At 36.4% G+C, this 16,025-nt stretch overlaps 1 long non-coding RNA gene across 1 annotated transcript; it reads left to right on the top strand.

The window, feature by feature from the left end:
- The first annotated feature begins 1,156 nt into the window (after window positions 1-1,156).
- On the top strand, window positions 1,157-4,796 carry LOC311618189. Its single transcript, XR_014794257.1, has 3 exons — window positions 1,157-1,362; window positions 1,763-1,850; window positions 3,466-4,796. It is a non-coding gene; the product is annotated as an uncharacterized lncRNA (long non-coding RNA).
- The last annotated feature ends 11,229 nt before the right edge of the window (window positions 4,797-16,025 follow it).

Genomic DNA, 16,025 nt, shown 5'->3' with positions numbered 1-16,025 from the left:
ATTGAAGCATCAAACATTATTCTTTTGAAGAGCTGATATGCTTTTTTTAAATTTTGATGTTTAGATTTTAAAAATGTTTACTTATTTAGTCAAAATTGAGTATAAATAAATATATATGCATATATAGGGTGTCCCAAAAAGATATATACCCTTTGAATAATTAAAGGCAGCATTTATTAAAATACATTTTACTATTAAAGTGTGATACATTTCTTTTGAGTAAAAACAAGATTATATTTTTAGACCAAATTGTGAGTCTTAGGAAAGGAACATGTAATTATCATCTACTGAACCAGAGGAGCTATACTGGCATCTATCTATTGTGGACTTAAGCATTTGAGTGGGATTAGTGCAACTGGGAAGAGATTATTGGGAGTAAATTATGCACTCTGCCCTTTAGCTGTCATCTGGAATTGACTGCTCAACCTCTGGTTTCTATGACTTGTCCCGGCAGCAATTCTTATGGTGTTGGCCATAGGAAAACAGAGTACAATCCACAATTGCCCTCACTTAAAACTAGTCAAACTAATTAACCCAGTTACTTTTATAGTTTGGGTGACAAAGTTTATAATATTTGAGAATTATAAGGAAACTAAAACCAAACTTAAGTTTCCATGCACTGCACAATGCTAAAATTAGCAAAAAAGAAGGCTTAGAGTTGTCTAATAGGAAACTTCATTATAAAGGGGTCTGACATGAAAGAGATTCTCCACCTTAACTTAGGAAAGAAAATCACAAACAAATGGATTCTTCATAGTGAAGTTTCAGCATTTCTTCTCTAGTTTGAGTCTGCGGTTTGGAATGATTCATAAATGTTTAAGCCTGATAGCTAGAAACTGAATAATTGACATTCCCAAGTCATATGAGAGATTTTTATGTAGTGACTCTTCACTCTTAAAGGTTGTTGATGATGAAGATGGTGATGTTGATGATTTTAAGAAAGTTAATGTTTACTGAGACTTACGATGGATCATATACTGTGAGGACAGATTTACACGAACTATGTCATAATCCTTATAAATAACCTGATGAAACCGGCCCCGTTTTCAAATAAGGAAAAATGAAGCATAAAGAGGCTGAATAATAGCCAGTAAGTGACCAAACAGTGATTGGAGGTGAGATTCCAAAATATGCCTGTTTAATGACAGACATTTGGGACATCCTAGGAGAGTTCCTTGAACAAAAATATTTCTACTTAGCAGTCTATTCTACTCAGATGAGATGCTCAGGCAAATTTCACACACTTGTCACTGGTTATTCACATCTGTGACCTTCTCAAAGTGGCCTGGAAAACCTTCTGAGTTCAGGTCATAGGCCTAGTGTATTCACGGAGCAGCCAACAAGGCCAGAAGTGGGCAGAGGGTAAGCCCACTAGGCTGCAGCTGTATTATCACAACGTCTGGCTTTGTTCCATTACTGATCATGACTATTTTATAGATAAGAAACCTGAGGCTCAGAGAAATTTGCCTGGTTTTACTATGTTTATCCTTTTTGGAGTGCAGGGAACATGTGTTGGATTTGAAGATAAAGATCTCAAGATATCCTCCTTTGGAAAGCCACTCTGGAAACTTAATAAACTCCAGAACAACAATCAATCTAGATATTTTTTTTAGGGAGTAAAAAGTTTTCTATATTTGGTTTGGTTCTAAAAACACTAAGCCCTAATAGAGAAGAAATGTTTCTCTGATAAGAAAATAAAATTTTTTCTTTTTCTTTTTTTTTTTTCTCAGAATGGCAACTTCCTTGTTTTGTGCCTTTTCAGAGAATGTGTGTTCTGTCAGCAGCTAAGAGCACAGATCTGGGCGTTGATCAAGACTCTGAAGTGTGGCCTGAGAAAACACAGAACTGAGGTAAGAAGTTCCAGGAAACACGGTAAAGCCTGTCACGATGTTCTGTGGTATTTCAAGTGCTTAGAAAAGGTGAACCTGAGGTGAATATGAAAAGGGTAAAGGCTCAATTTACTCTGAGAAACAGAAAACTCTGATAAAACATGGATTTTTATTTTCTATGTAATATAAGGATGGCTTTTTGCTTCTGTTAAATAGAAGAAACCACCATCAACTTGAGTTTAGGGCCCACCTTGGATGAAATCTAAATCCTTTATCATGATCCTCAAGGCTTTTCATCATTTGGCCACATTGCCTGCCATTCTTTCCGCATTCACTGTGGTCTCATCATTCCTTCATTCATTCCTTGTACACTTGCTTCATTCATTCCTTGTACACTTGCTTCAGCTTAAGGACTTTTTGCCTATGTCATTCCCTCTGTGTGAAATGCCTTTCCTACTGCTTTTCACTTTGAAGGCTCATTCTCATCATTCAGGTCTCTGCTCAAATATCATATCCTTATAAAGCCTTTACTAGACCACCTTAATCAATGCTTCTGTTCCCTGAACCCACAATGCCATCTTTTGCACTAATCCGTAGTTCTCCTTCCTCTGGAGGACATGGGAAGATAATACTTTCCCAACACCCTTACGGTCAGGCAGGACTCTTTTGCCAATAGGACATAGATGAAAGCGATGTGATGGTATAGTCCTATCAGCCTCTGTGTGATCCAGGTATCAGAACAAGGAATAGAGCCCTACTGATATGTGGTATATAGGGGCATGCATAAAAACAAAACAAAAACAAAAAACTCCAACTTGGTTATTTTAGGACATTGAGAGTTTGGGGGTTATTTGTTACTGACATAACCAGCCCCACCCTACCAAACATTGTCAGCTGCATCACACATATACAATTCACTAAAGGATTACAATTCCATATCGTCCATGGATTCCCACCAATCTCACATCATAAACAAGCCTTTCAGAACAGCCCTTCAGCCTTCTGCTAACTGCTTTGACATGAATCTGGCAAATGAGATGTCCATGAATGGTCATTGAAGAACTAGGCTAGGTGCCCACTGCCTCAATGCTCTCCCTGCCCCATACCATTTCTCCTGACAGAGGGCAGCTTATAAATGGAGCAGAACTAGACAGGATGGTTATTGCTTCCCATCCCTAATGTGGGTCTCCTCCAAACATGGACACTAGGAATGAAAAGGGTAAGTGTTTGCAGACTTGACACAATTCTGTTTTCTCCACACTGCACCCTGTTTAGCTAGATAGGACCAATATCTTCATAGACCAGGGGAATATGGTGCCCCTGCCTTAGATATGTTAATTGAGTGTGAAAAACCTTTAAGGAATGTGTCCACTTAGAAAAAAAAAAGTTTGCGCTGCATTAGCAGTTTCCAAACTGTGATCCCGAGGTGCAGCAAGAGGAAGGGGGAAAGATTACTGTGAGCCAACCTTTGTTTGCTCTCCTCTCCCTGGCCCCCTCTTCAACCAAAGCATCTCTTTTAGAAAATGTTTCTTATATATATATATTTATGAATTTGAAAGGGAATTTGTTGCTTTTAAACATGTTTTAAAAATTGAACTAGATATTTTCTAAATTATCTCTGCTTCTCATGTTTTAGGAATCTATGGCTCTGGTATGTTTAAGGCACTCTGTCAGGCACAGGGCACAGCGAACACATGAAAATGAAGACATCATCTCTGAGTTCTTGATTCAGCAGAATAAAGAGACTCTTGCATGAATACTATCAGGAGAAAAATAAAGGTGGAGCAAGGAGGGAAAAGAGTGCAAGTTTTGATATTATGGGCCCTTTGCAACCTCATCAGCTGATGATGGGGAACCTTTTCCAGGTCTTGACACAGTGTCTTTTAAATTGATTTTGGTACCCCAGTTACCCAGTACTCAGCTTCTTGCTTCATTTTCTTATTCATCTATGAGAGATTTTGTCTGGTATATCCTATGTTCTTAGCTTTATTGATATCTTATTAAAATGTTAGTAACATATCTTGGCAATTTTCAATAAGAAGTCAAATGCTTTTATAAAGATATAAAATTCACTCCAATGTTAAGAGTTTCCAACAACTAAGGAATCTCAAATTTGTAGACTTCAGTGTCCTGGCCACCCTGCTAACTTGGATATGAAAGTGTTGCTGTGTCTCCTGTCAGCAGAGTTGCTCAAGTCTTCTTGGTTCCACTGCAGGCATTGCCAATAACTGTCTTTGGATTTTGGGTTGTTATTTCTCTTTTATTGGTTTCAGTTTCCTCTGTGAACTAAGAGGTTGGATATCATTATCTTATTGCATTTTAATATTTCTCTTATTTTTGGTCATGCATTCCTTTATTAAAATTTCTAATTTGTAAAATAGGTTATATATTCATGCCTTAAAATCCAAATGCTACAAATACATCTGCAGTAAAAGACACTACTGTCCTTTATTTGTCCCGTTCCCACTCCACTCTTCCTCATAAGTATACTTTTATTAGTTTTTTTCAGGTTTTCTCTCAGAAATCCTTCCTGCAAACACAGTCAAATCTTGTCCTCTCTTCTTATGAAGAAAATTGGAGCACATTTTATACAAAATATGTACCTAAAAAAAACCTGTCTTTCTTATAGGTAGAATGTGCCTTTGTTCTTTTGCATAGCTGGTTAGCATTGTGTTTTATTGATACAGTTTAGCTTATTTAACTAGACTGCTAATGATAGCTCTATAGGTTTATATTTTTCTATTACAATATATCATATTAAATAACTTTGTGCATATATAATTTCTAATGTAGCTGATAACAAATTCCTAGAAATGGGATTGTGAGACCAAAGAGTATGTACCTTTATTAATTTGTAAATTTAACAGCTATAATTAAAATGCCCTCCATAGGCATTATACTACTTGCCCCTGCCTAGGCATGTATGAAAGTGACTGTTTCCTCATAGTCTCACTGTCAGAATGTGCTGCCAAACTCATGGATTTACACAAATGTAGTAGGCTAGATATGGTGTCTCAATACAATTTTGATTTACACTTTTCTTTTTATGATTCATGTTAATCATCTTTCAATGTTGAAGAACCATTTATATTTTAAGATTCTGTTCTTGATCCTGAGACTTCTCATAGGCTTCTGGCAAGAACAAACTTCTTTGATTTATCCATAGCTTCCTTGAGCCATGTCCCCAAACTATGGGTGCTCAGTGGTCTCTCTAGCCTTCTCCTTGATTTTACACTTGAAAACACTTTTAGACTTTCCTTTATCTTCCCTCGTTCAACTTTAATTTGACATTATGTATTTATTTGGCTTTTGTATGGAATTGCTTTCTAATAGTAACTCTCCTAGCCAGAGCACATGTTGATATACACTAGGATTGCCTCATTGCTATACAATTCCTTACAGTCTTATTAACCATTAAAAACACACACACCAAAAACAAAAAACAAACAAACAAACAAAAAAACTCACAAAGACCTTTGCTTCTTTGTGCTCAAATCCAAGAAGATTTATATGTTCTTTCACTGAAGAAAGAGTGTTCACTATTATCAATGCCTGGAATTTCCCGTGGCTTTGGGCTGCTAAGATTATTTATACATTGATAGAGTGTAAAGGCATATTTTCACCTGGATGCAAATGCATACTAGGGATTTAAAAGGACTTGGCACAGGGGATTGATATAAGAGAATTCTTGACAAATGCTAATGCAAGCAGATAGAGATCCTGGGATGTGGTGCCATCTGACTTTTATATCCTGAAATAAACCCTCTATACAACTTCGTTGTATCTGGGTTATTTGGTATTGGAAGTGCTATAATATCCATATTCTCTGGCTAAGGTCTTTCAATGACACAACACAGTACCTTAGCTTTCCTATGTAGTAGCACACAATCATATTACCTAAATAGTAGCATAATGCAGATAATTTTGACAGAACAGATGCAACCCAGGGCTGGCTCCATGGGCGTGTGAACTGTGCAGTTGCAAAGGGCTCTGTGCTCAGTAGGGCCCCATGTTTGGTTTAATGTTGTACTGTCATCATCACAAAATTCTAACCATTTGTTGACAAAGGGGCTTATCTCTCATTTTCATTCTGACTGAGCACCACAAATTATGTTCTCGTCCTCATGCGACCTGAGGTTAGATTACCTGGTGAATCAAATCAGTTGTAGAGTGGAGTGCAATGGATTATTGTTTTCATTTTGCATCTGTCAATATCCTTCATTCTATTAAGGTAATTAATATAGACAACAGCATGGTGATGGCCCGAGGGAAGGGGTTGGAGGCTGGGTGGAGTTGGGCAAAGGAGGGGTGAGGAGAGATGAGGACATTTGTAAAAGGATTAACAATTAAAAAAAAAAAAAAAGGAAATTGACATTTCTATTAGTGAATTTTGTTTGGAAGTGACAACTCTGTTAATTGGTTTTAACAGAAAAGGATTTATATTTATTTTAATCATTCCACACCTTATTTTTAAAAGCAGTCTAAATACCGACCTGGTGAATGGAATATTTTCCCTGTGCAACTCTGAGTCAATACAGAGAACACCATTGAGATTTATTTTAAGCCTTGCCTAAGGATGTGGCGTGTGGCTCAGTTGGTTGAGCGAATTCCCATAAACCAGGAGGTCACAGTTTGATTCCTGGTCAAGGCACATGCCCCGGTTGCTGACTCCATCCCCATTAAGGGGTGGATAGGAGGCAGCCAATCAATGTTTCTCTTTCATCCTCTCCCTTCCTCTCTGTGAAATAAATAAGATTTTAAGAAAAGATTTATTTCAAAATTGTACTGAGCATGGTCATTTTCTTTCATAGCTATGCTAAGTCTCATTCCCACATATAAATTTAAGTTTAAAATCTTAATTCAAGTTACTTGCAAAGAAGAAAACATCCAAAGAGACTTGACGGTTCAAATTTGCCTTTTTGAACATAGAGTTTTCACCATCATTTTATAAATGATTACAAAGCAACCGAGTACTAAAATATCCTTCCGAATTAAGATGCTGAAAAGTTTAACCATTTGTTGAACCTACAATTTAAGGAGAAAGTGGGTGACCTGCATTCAGAGGGTAAAACTCAGGGCAAGTAGGCATTGTGCTGGGTTGGCATGAAAAAACAAACACGCCCTTTAGAAGCAAAAACAAAGTTCGGCTGACTTCAATGTTAGGGACATTCTTACATAAGCAATTCTGTGTCATGTCTGAAAGTATGAGAACCTGTTTAGTAAAAAGAATCCTCATCTTCCTTGGAGTCCCAGAAAAGGTGGAATACATGAAAAGTATTGTTCCTACGAAGCAGGACCTCTGTGATTTGGTGACAACAACTGTGCTTTTGCATATGGTAGGAAGGCCATGATTTATAATACGTTGCTTTATTCTGTATGTTTTGTGCTCTATGAGATTAAAAATCATAACACCTTAAACACAAAGCCATAATTCAATTTTTTAACCAGAGCTTCTAGCTCAGATATAATATTACTTTTGGAAACTCCTCAAATAAATGTTCCTGTGGATCCCAGAAGAGCTTCCTTTATGCCAAGGAACTGAAGACACTGGCCTCTTGTCTTCATCTACAAAAGCAACATGTGGCATGGGGTTGCAAGATTATCTCGAGAAGTGGAATCGTTGTATCTATCAAAATTATTTTGAATTTAATCCACTTTCTAATTTGGATCATTCATTTCTTAAAGTTAATACATTTCAATTGGTAGTTCTTTGTTTGTCTTTTATTATCTCAACAAGAGGAATTGCTTTTATATTTCTTGTCATTTTTAGACACATTTAAAAAAGCAATCGAGTAAATTTGTTGACTCAACCTGATTTCCACCAGGCTCTGTTTACAATAATAATTTAAAATCTATCTCTTTAGTGTTTAGACCTTGATCAGTCCAATAGAAACAGTTAATTTAATTTCAGGTGTTCAGAGTCTTTTTCTTATTGAGAATCTTTCCTTGAATGAGATTACATTTGCTAGCTCATTTCAATGGAAACTTGACCAAAGAATCATGAATTTTCACCAATCTGAGCTAAAGTTAAACTAACAGGTAGAAGAGAGGGTGCTGGGAAGCTCTGTAATGTACTATGAATTTAACAAGTTATTACAATAAAAATCTAATGCATAATACTAGTGCCATTTATTGGATTTTTTGTTCATAGTAAGCCCTTTACATACATGTGTTCACCTGATGCTCCCAAAAACTTCTGTATTATTTCTAAAGGGTTAGGACTTGCTTGAGTTCACAGAATGTAAGTGTTGAAGCTGTGCTGACTCCAGGTCTGATTCCAAAAATCCAGGCTTTTAATCTTTGTATTTTACTTAAAATTTGTAATATAGAAACAAAATTATTTTTATTATTGAATTCTATTAGGAAACAATTATTTACATCAAACCCTTCAGTAAATAAAAAATAATTTCTTATAATAGGCCACTTAGGTCCTATTTAGTGCTCTGTGTGTGTGTGTGTGTGTGTGTGTGTGTGTGTGTGTGTGTTACTTCTTGGCTTGTCTTTATGGTTTTACTAAAAGACAAATACCCCGTTCATGTACATTATTTCTTTCAGGGGGAGAAATATACTTATTGGTAATGCTAATTTTCACTTATTACAAAGCACAAAATACAATCACCATAAACCATCTACCTGAGTACCATTTTCATTGCTAGATACCGTGAGCTTAGGGTCAGTTGAAGGCACCTTCCTCATCATTAGATCAATAATAGCAGCAGCTTTTATTGAGATTTTATTTATTATTTCTCCAGCCCTACTCTAGTGATTCCTAAATGATTTCTAAATTTCTAAATTTATCCCTCACAGCTCCTGTACAAAATAGGTAGCAATAATCCCATTTTATAGGAAAGGAAACTAAGATTCAGAGTTAAGTAAATTTGCTCAAGATAATGGAAAGAATTCATGACTTAGAGTTGTATATCCAGAATTCATATCCAACTCTGTATCTTACCAACTTCTAATTCTGTAGCTTTAGTTACATTATTTAAAGTCTCTAGGTTTATACTTTTATATTATAAAAGTGATAAATGCTCATGACATAATTTGGAAAACATACAACAATATTTATAAAGGAAAAGAACCACCTAAGTCCTACTACCCAAACATAGTCATTGTTAACATGTTGGTAGCTTTTCTATATACTTAGTAAGAAAGGGAATTGTTTTCCCTTTTCTTTTAAAAAATCGTGTAGTTAACCTGCCATATGTAGAGTTTAAAATAAATAGATTTTATTTTCTAAAATAGTTTGATTTGAAAAAAATTTTTTGTAAGATTGTACAGATAGTTTCCACACATGTTGCAAAATTATTACAGTATTATAATATTAGAGGCCTGGTGCATGAAATTCATGCATGGGGGAAGGGAGAAGAGGGGTGTCCTCAGCCCAGCCTGCCCCCTCTCCAATACAGGACCTCTTGGGGGATGTCTGACTGTTGGTTTAGGCTCAACCCCAAGGATCGGGCCTAAACTGGCAGTTGGACATCCCTCTCACAATCCTGGACCACTGGATCTTAATTGCTCACCTACTGCCTGCCTGGTCACCCCCAACTCCCCCCACCCCCCCACTGGCCTGGTTGCCCCACGCAGCCTGCTGTTCAGTCATTTGGTCGTCCCTCACTAACCCTCCTGCTGGCCTGATTGTAGGCAGCCATCTTGTGAGGGTGTGTGGGTCAATTTGCATATTACCTTTTTATTAAATAGGATATATTACATTATTTTAATGCATAGTTTATTCAGATTTCTTAAATTTTTTCTAATGTTCTTTTTCAGTCCAAGATGACATCTAGGTCAAAACATTCTATTTAGTTATTATGTCTCCTTAGCTTCCTCTTGTCTTTAACAGTTTATTAGACCTACTTTGTTTTTAATGACATTGACAGTTTTAAGGCATACTGGTTAGGTATCTTGAAGGGTTCTGTTAGAATTTGCCTATTGTTTTTCTCATGATTAGACTGTGGTTATAGGTTTTTCCAATGTAGACCACAGAGGTAAACTGCCATTTTCATCACATCATCTCAAGGGTTTATACTCTGAACATGATCTTAACTGTGATCATCTGGCTGAGATAGTGTTTGCCAGGTTTCTCCACTTTAGTTAGTCTTCTAACCCATTTCTGTTGAACCTTTCCATATTGTATTATTTGGAAAGAAGTCACTATGCATGGTGCATACTTAAGGAGTGGACATGCATGTATGTGTGTGTGTATGTGTGTGTGTATGTGTGTGAGTGTGTTTGTGTGTCTATATAAAGTTATCATATTTTAAATATTATCATTAAATACTTTCCATGTTGTTGTAAACATCATTTTATCAATTGCACACTATGCATTGTTTAATAAACTACATCTTTACAGTTGGATATTTAAGTTGTTATTTTTTTCTTCTTTTAGGAAAGAGTCTTAGAAATAACATTACATGTTAAAAATATAGATATATTAAAATTATTCTTGCATACAGTTTCACCAAGGAATCATACCAGTTTTACTTCCATTAGCACAATATGAAAATGGGTCTTTCACTCGCTCCTCAGAAACATTGCTTATTATTATTTATCTTTTTGGCTACAGTTTTTGCATCATGGTATTTTAATTTGTATTGACTTTATGAACATTAAGAAAGTCAATGCACCCAGATATTTTTTATATATTTATTTATTTATTTACCTATTTATTATTTACTTATGTTAGAGAATGAGGAAGGCAGTCAGAGAAAAACATTAATGTAAGAGAAACACATCAATCAGTTGCCTCCTGTATGTACCCTGGCTAGGGATCAAACCCACAACCTGAATTTGTACCCTGACCAGGAATTGAACCCAAGACCTTTCAGTGTACTCCAATAAATTGAGCCACACTGGCCAGGGTTACCCATGTATGTTTTGAACAAAGCTTCAGTGTATCCATATGTATAATTAAAATAATCTCCATTTTATCTCTATATAGTGATAGGGTTTGTTATCATACTAAGACTTTTGATTTTTGGAAGATTATTATATATTTAAGTTATTATTAAATGTATCCACGCCGAAACCTGTTTTGCTCAGTGGATAGAGCATCAGCCTGTGGACTGAAAAGTCCCAGGTTTAATTCTGGTCAAGAGTATGTACCTTGGTTTTGGGCAGATCCCCAATTGGGGGTGTGCAGGAGGCAGCTGATTGATGTTTCTCTCTCATCGATGTTTCTAACACTCTATCTCTCTCCCTTGCTTTCTGTAAAAAAAAAATCAATAAAATATATTTTAAAAATAAATAAATAAATAAATAAATAAATCCAGTGGGTTGAAAGTTGGTAGTCCATATGAAAGCATATTTAGATTATATATGAAATAGTTTGTGTGATAATACAAAAATTAAGGTTTTGCAGCCTAGCTCCCTCTTTTTTACTATGGGAACAATATAAATTAATTAGTAACTAATTAGCATTTAGTTAGCTAAGTGCCATTTAGCTAACTAACCCCACCCCAGTATTTGAAGATAAAAAGGGCAAAGGTGATGTGTATGGTTTTTCTCAAGAAAATTCATTAGAAAAAGATTTAAAAAAAATTGTTAGAGAAAATAGGAACTACATTCCCCAGGGCATGCATCCAGTGAGGGAATGGGGTAAATTAGAAGTGCTGAATATAATTAATATGAACATTTTGCTGTGTAATGTGTTCATCACAGCTTTGATGCTATTTGATATTACTATACTGACATAAAAAAGACTCAGAAGGATAAATAAACTATGTTACTGTTACTATGTGGAAATGGGGCCACAGAAATAGTAACTGAACCCCTTTAGGATGCAGAAATAAGCTATCTTAGCTCAGGCTGCCAAACAAAATACCATACAGTGGGTGGCTTAAACCACAGTAATTTGTTTCTCTTGGTTCTAAAGACTGGGTGACAGCAAGGTAGATTTTATCCTGAGGCTTCTTCCCTTGCCTTATAGGACATTGTGTATTCACAAGACCTTTGCATGGTGTGCACTGAGAGATAGAGCAAGCTCTCTGGTATTTCTTATAATTAGTGCACTAATATCATCATGGGGCATCACCCACATGACCTCATTCATTTAACCCTAATTACCTCTAACGGGCCAATCTCCAAATACCTTTGGGATGTAGGGCTTCAGCATATGAATTTTCAGGGTACACAAATATTTAGTCCATAATATCATCTGGAAGTTGACAAATCTTATTCTGGACATGTGTGCAACACACACACACACACACACACACACACACACACACACACACCCCACTGTGCATACAAAAGGAAACATATATAGTAGATCATAGATAGCATGTTAATTATTTCTGTTATTTCCCATTTAAGCTACTATATCAGTTTTTTGATCAGTTGCATTTAATAGTGAACATGAATGTTATTATTTAACTAACTAGTGGTTGATTTTTTCAGGTAACAAGAAACCCATAGATAGATGGGCTGCTGATATTGGTTCAACCGCTTGTTACTGCTGGGGCTGAAGTCTTCATGATTCTCTTGCCTTTCTTTCATGGTTGCAAGATGATGATGACAGCTGTCTTTCCAACCCTTGTAACCTCAACCTAACTCAGAGAAGAGCAAAAAAGGTGTATGCCAACTGTGTCTGTTAAGTATTTTCCTAGAAGATCCACCCAATGATTTCAGCTTGTATTTTACTGACCAGAACTATGTCATGTGGCTATTGTTATCTGTAAGGGAGGCTAGGAAATATGTTTTATCAGGTGATATTAGTATGTACTCTATAGTGGACACTGTTGATAAGCAAGAAGAGAATGGATATCGGGTTGGAAGCCTGCAGTCTGTCCCACACTGCATACCAAAAACTGAAAAATATTGTAAATGAATAGACCTCTCTTCAATTGTCTAATGTGAGTGGTTGATTGTCCACTCACACAGAAAAACAGCTTAGGAAATTTCTTCCCCAAAGGAGTATTTAAACAGTATTTCTCAAAAGAAAAATGTATTGAAGGGATCAGAGAAAACAGCATATTTTAGACATTGGAGTCTACTCAGAGGACAGCCAGTAGTTTAATTCAATTACAATGTGAGGACATTTTCCTGTCTTTAGCAGATGTGCTGCTTCAAGACTTGCTTTGGCTCTCAAGGTGACTCCTGTTTCTGATTTCCTGTGGTTGCAGCACGCTATTTTCTCTCATTCAGAGACATCTTGTTCTTGTCTGAGTCACTGTACCATTACTCATCTTGGGTTGGTTCCTTTTGGGGTTTTCAGAAGGTTATCCAAAGAGATGCAGGGATACGAAAAACACGAAACTGCTGAAGGTCAAGAGTACAGTGTTACCAGATGCCCACTACCAGTATTTGGAGTTCTTTCAGGTTTACACGGAACAAATCAAGTTTTTAAAATTTTAAATCTATGAATAGCTGCTTCACTTTTTTGCTGTAGATGGAAAGGAAATTCTCTTATTTCTTTAAAAAGCTAGACAATTTCTTTCGTTTGTGATCTGTTTCCTTGTCTCAGCATTTTCGCTGCTTCCCTGAGTTGGTAGGGTGGGAGGATAAGCTGTATCTATGCCAGGAGACAGCCTTATTCGACTAGACTTGGAAAACTGCAAGAGCCTCTGTGATCAGCTTGGATGGGGCAGAGTTTCAGGGTGGAGCCTACAGCCTTGGCTTCCAGTTAGCCCTGCCCTATGAGGTTCCTGAGACTCTGGTTTTCTCTTTCCTTCTCATTGTAGAATTTTCAGTCAGTTAACTTTCCTGTAGTTCTGGATAATGTCCACTTTATATTTTAGTTGTATTTTTTGAAATTGTTGTGTGAGGCTGCAGTTAGGCGGTTACCTATGCCGCCATCAGATCACAAATGAAAGAAATGGAGGACAAAAAGTGACTGAATATAGAGTTCAAAACCACGCTTATAAGGTTTTTCAAGAATCTCCTAGAAAAGGCCAATAAAATAAACAAGACCTATGAAGATATGAAAAAGGATCAACTAGAAATAATAAAGGATCAACAAGAAATAAAGAATATATTCTCTGAAATAAAAAATATTATACAGAGTCCTAAAAACAGAATGGAAGATTGCAAGAATCAAATCAAAGACTTGGAATACAAAGAGCCAGAGGACACTCCTCTGCAGAAGCAAGAAGACAAGAGAATCCAGAAAGTTGAAGATAGTGTAAGAAACTTCTGGGACAACTTCAAGTGAACCAACATCAGAATTATGGGCATCCCAGAAGATGACAGAGAGCAAGATACCAAAAGCATATTGAAAGAAATAATGACCAAAAACTTACCCCACCTGGTGAAAGAAATAGACTTACAAGTCCAGGAAGCACACAGAACCCCAAACAAAAGGAATCCAAAGAGGACCACACCAAGACACATCATAATTAAAATCCCAAGAGCAAAAGACAAAGAAAGAATATTAAAAGCAGCAAGAGCAAAGCAGGTAGTTACCTATAAAGGAGCACCCATGTGATTGTCAGCTGATTTCTCAACAGAAACCATGCAGGCCAGATGGGAATGGCAAGAAATATTCAAGGTGATGTATAACAAGAACCTATACCCAAAAATACTCTAGCCAGCAAAGCTATCACTCAGAATCGAAGGCCAGATAAAGAGCTTCACAAATAAAAAAAAGCTAAAGGAGTTCATCATCGCCAAATCAGAATTGTATGAATTGCTGAAGAGGATTCTTTAGGAAGAGGAAGAAAATAAAGATAAAAATTATGAACAACAAATATGTAACTATCAACAAGTGAATCTAAAAAAACAAGGGAATTAAAAAACCTGATGAACAATATTAACTGTTGAATATAATAGAATCAGAGGTATGGAAAGGGAGTGAACTGATGATTCTCATAGAAAAGAGGAGTGGGGGTGCGGGAAGAGACTGAACATAAACTGTGCACCTATGGATGAGGACAATGGGGGGTGGGGAAAGGGCAGAGGGTGGGGTGGGAACCTGGTGGAGGGGGAAAAATGAGGAACTTTTGTAATAATATGAACAATAAAGATTTATTAAAAAATAAATAAAAAGCTAGACAATAGTGGGGGTGAAGGCAGGCTAGAAGGAACCAATGGAGACAATAAGGGTACATATGTAATACTTTCAACAATGAAGATTTTAGAAAAGACTTAGACACACACACACACACACACACAGACACACAGACACACACACAGACACACACACACACGAAAGCTAGTGTTCTAGGTCAATATGATCACAAGAGTAACATTAGTTATGTGGAGAGTGGAATAAAAGCTGGAACACTCAGATGAGCCTTATGGTATCCGGCTCAAAGGTTATGAGAGAAAATAGAGATTCATGCAACAAACACAGCTGGGAAAGAAGTACAGGGTGCCACTACTGATTAGAGATACCATAAGGAGGAAAAGAGAAGGCAGAGGGAGTAATTCAAGTTGATTCTGGATTTGAGACCCTGTTCTGAGAAAATGGAGCTGCCCTGGGGATAAAGAAACTCTCAGTGGGGTCTGTATTGCCCATATAGTTGTGGAGAAGTTAGATGTCAGAAGTCTGGCTGTATAGAGGGTCTGGCATGGTAATTGAAGTGCTTAGTTGGAAATCTCTTGTCAATCTCTCTGTGACAACATTTGATTTGAAATTTGAATTCAACTCTATTGGGTAATGTACACAAAACTCATTCTACATTAAAACACAGCAAGCATTTGTATTTCCTCACTATCTTTCCATCTCTTCTATATCTCTGAGCCTGAATTATCACATTCTCCAAAATGAGGCAAAAAGTTTAATGTTTTTAATGTTTTTCTTTAAAAATTTAAAGTAATATTGCCTATTTCAGATTTAAGTGGACATTTTTTTTGTGTTTGCCAAATTGCCACCAAACTTCACTAATTCAACAGTTTCCAACTAGTTTTGATCCCAGTGGCAAAATTGCTTGCATACCACTTACACACATCGTTCTGAGGACAATTCTTTAATATACTATTCTCTTTGTAGAGTTATTTCTATTGATGAACAATTGATGAACCATTCCTAAATGATATAGAGTGGTGAAGATATGTGAATATATTTGACTCCTCTGATAAGTGCAAATACTAATTACTTCTTTAAGTTTGCCCTTTATTCCATAGAATCCCATATTTCAGTTGGTCCAAGGAGTTGGTTTCATAGAGTAGTACTGAAGCAGGGTAACAAAATTGAAATTGATTCCTTTACTTCTTTATTCTTGTCTCATTTTCTGATAGGCTCTGTATGTTGGGATG

This window comes from Pipistrellus hanaki, assembly GCF_964339955.1.
Source record: "Pipistrellus hanaki genome assembly, chromosome: 2".
NCBI classification, from domain to species: domain Eukaryota; kingdom Metazoa; phylum Chordata; class Mammalia; order Chiroptera; family Vespertilionidae; genus Pipistrellus; species Pipistrellus hanaki.
The sequence above is the reverse complement of the archived record's forward strand: the minus strand, read 5'-3'. Positions and strand labels throughout refer to the sequence as shown.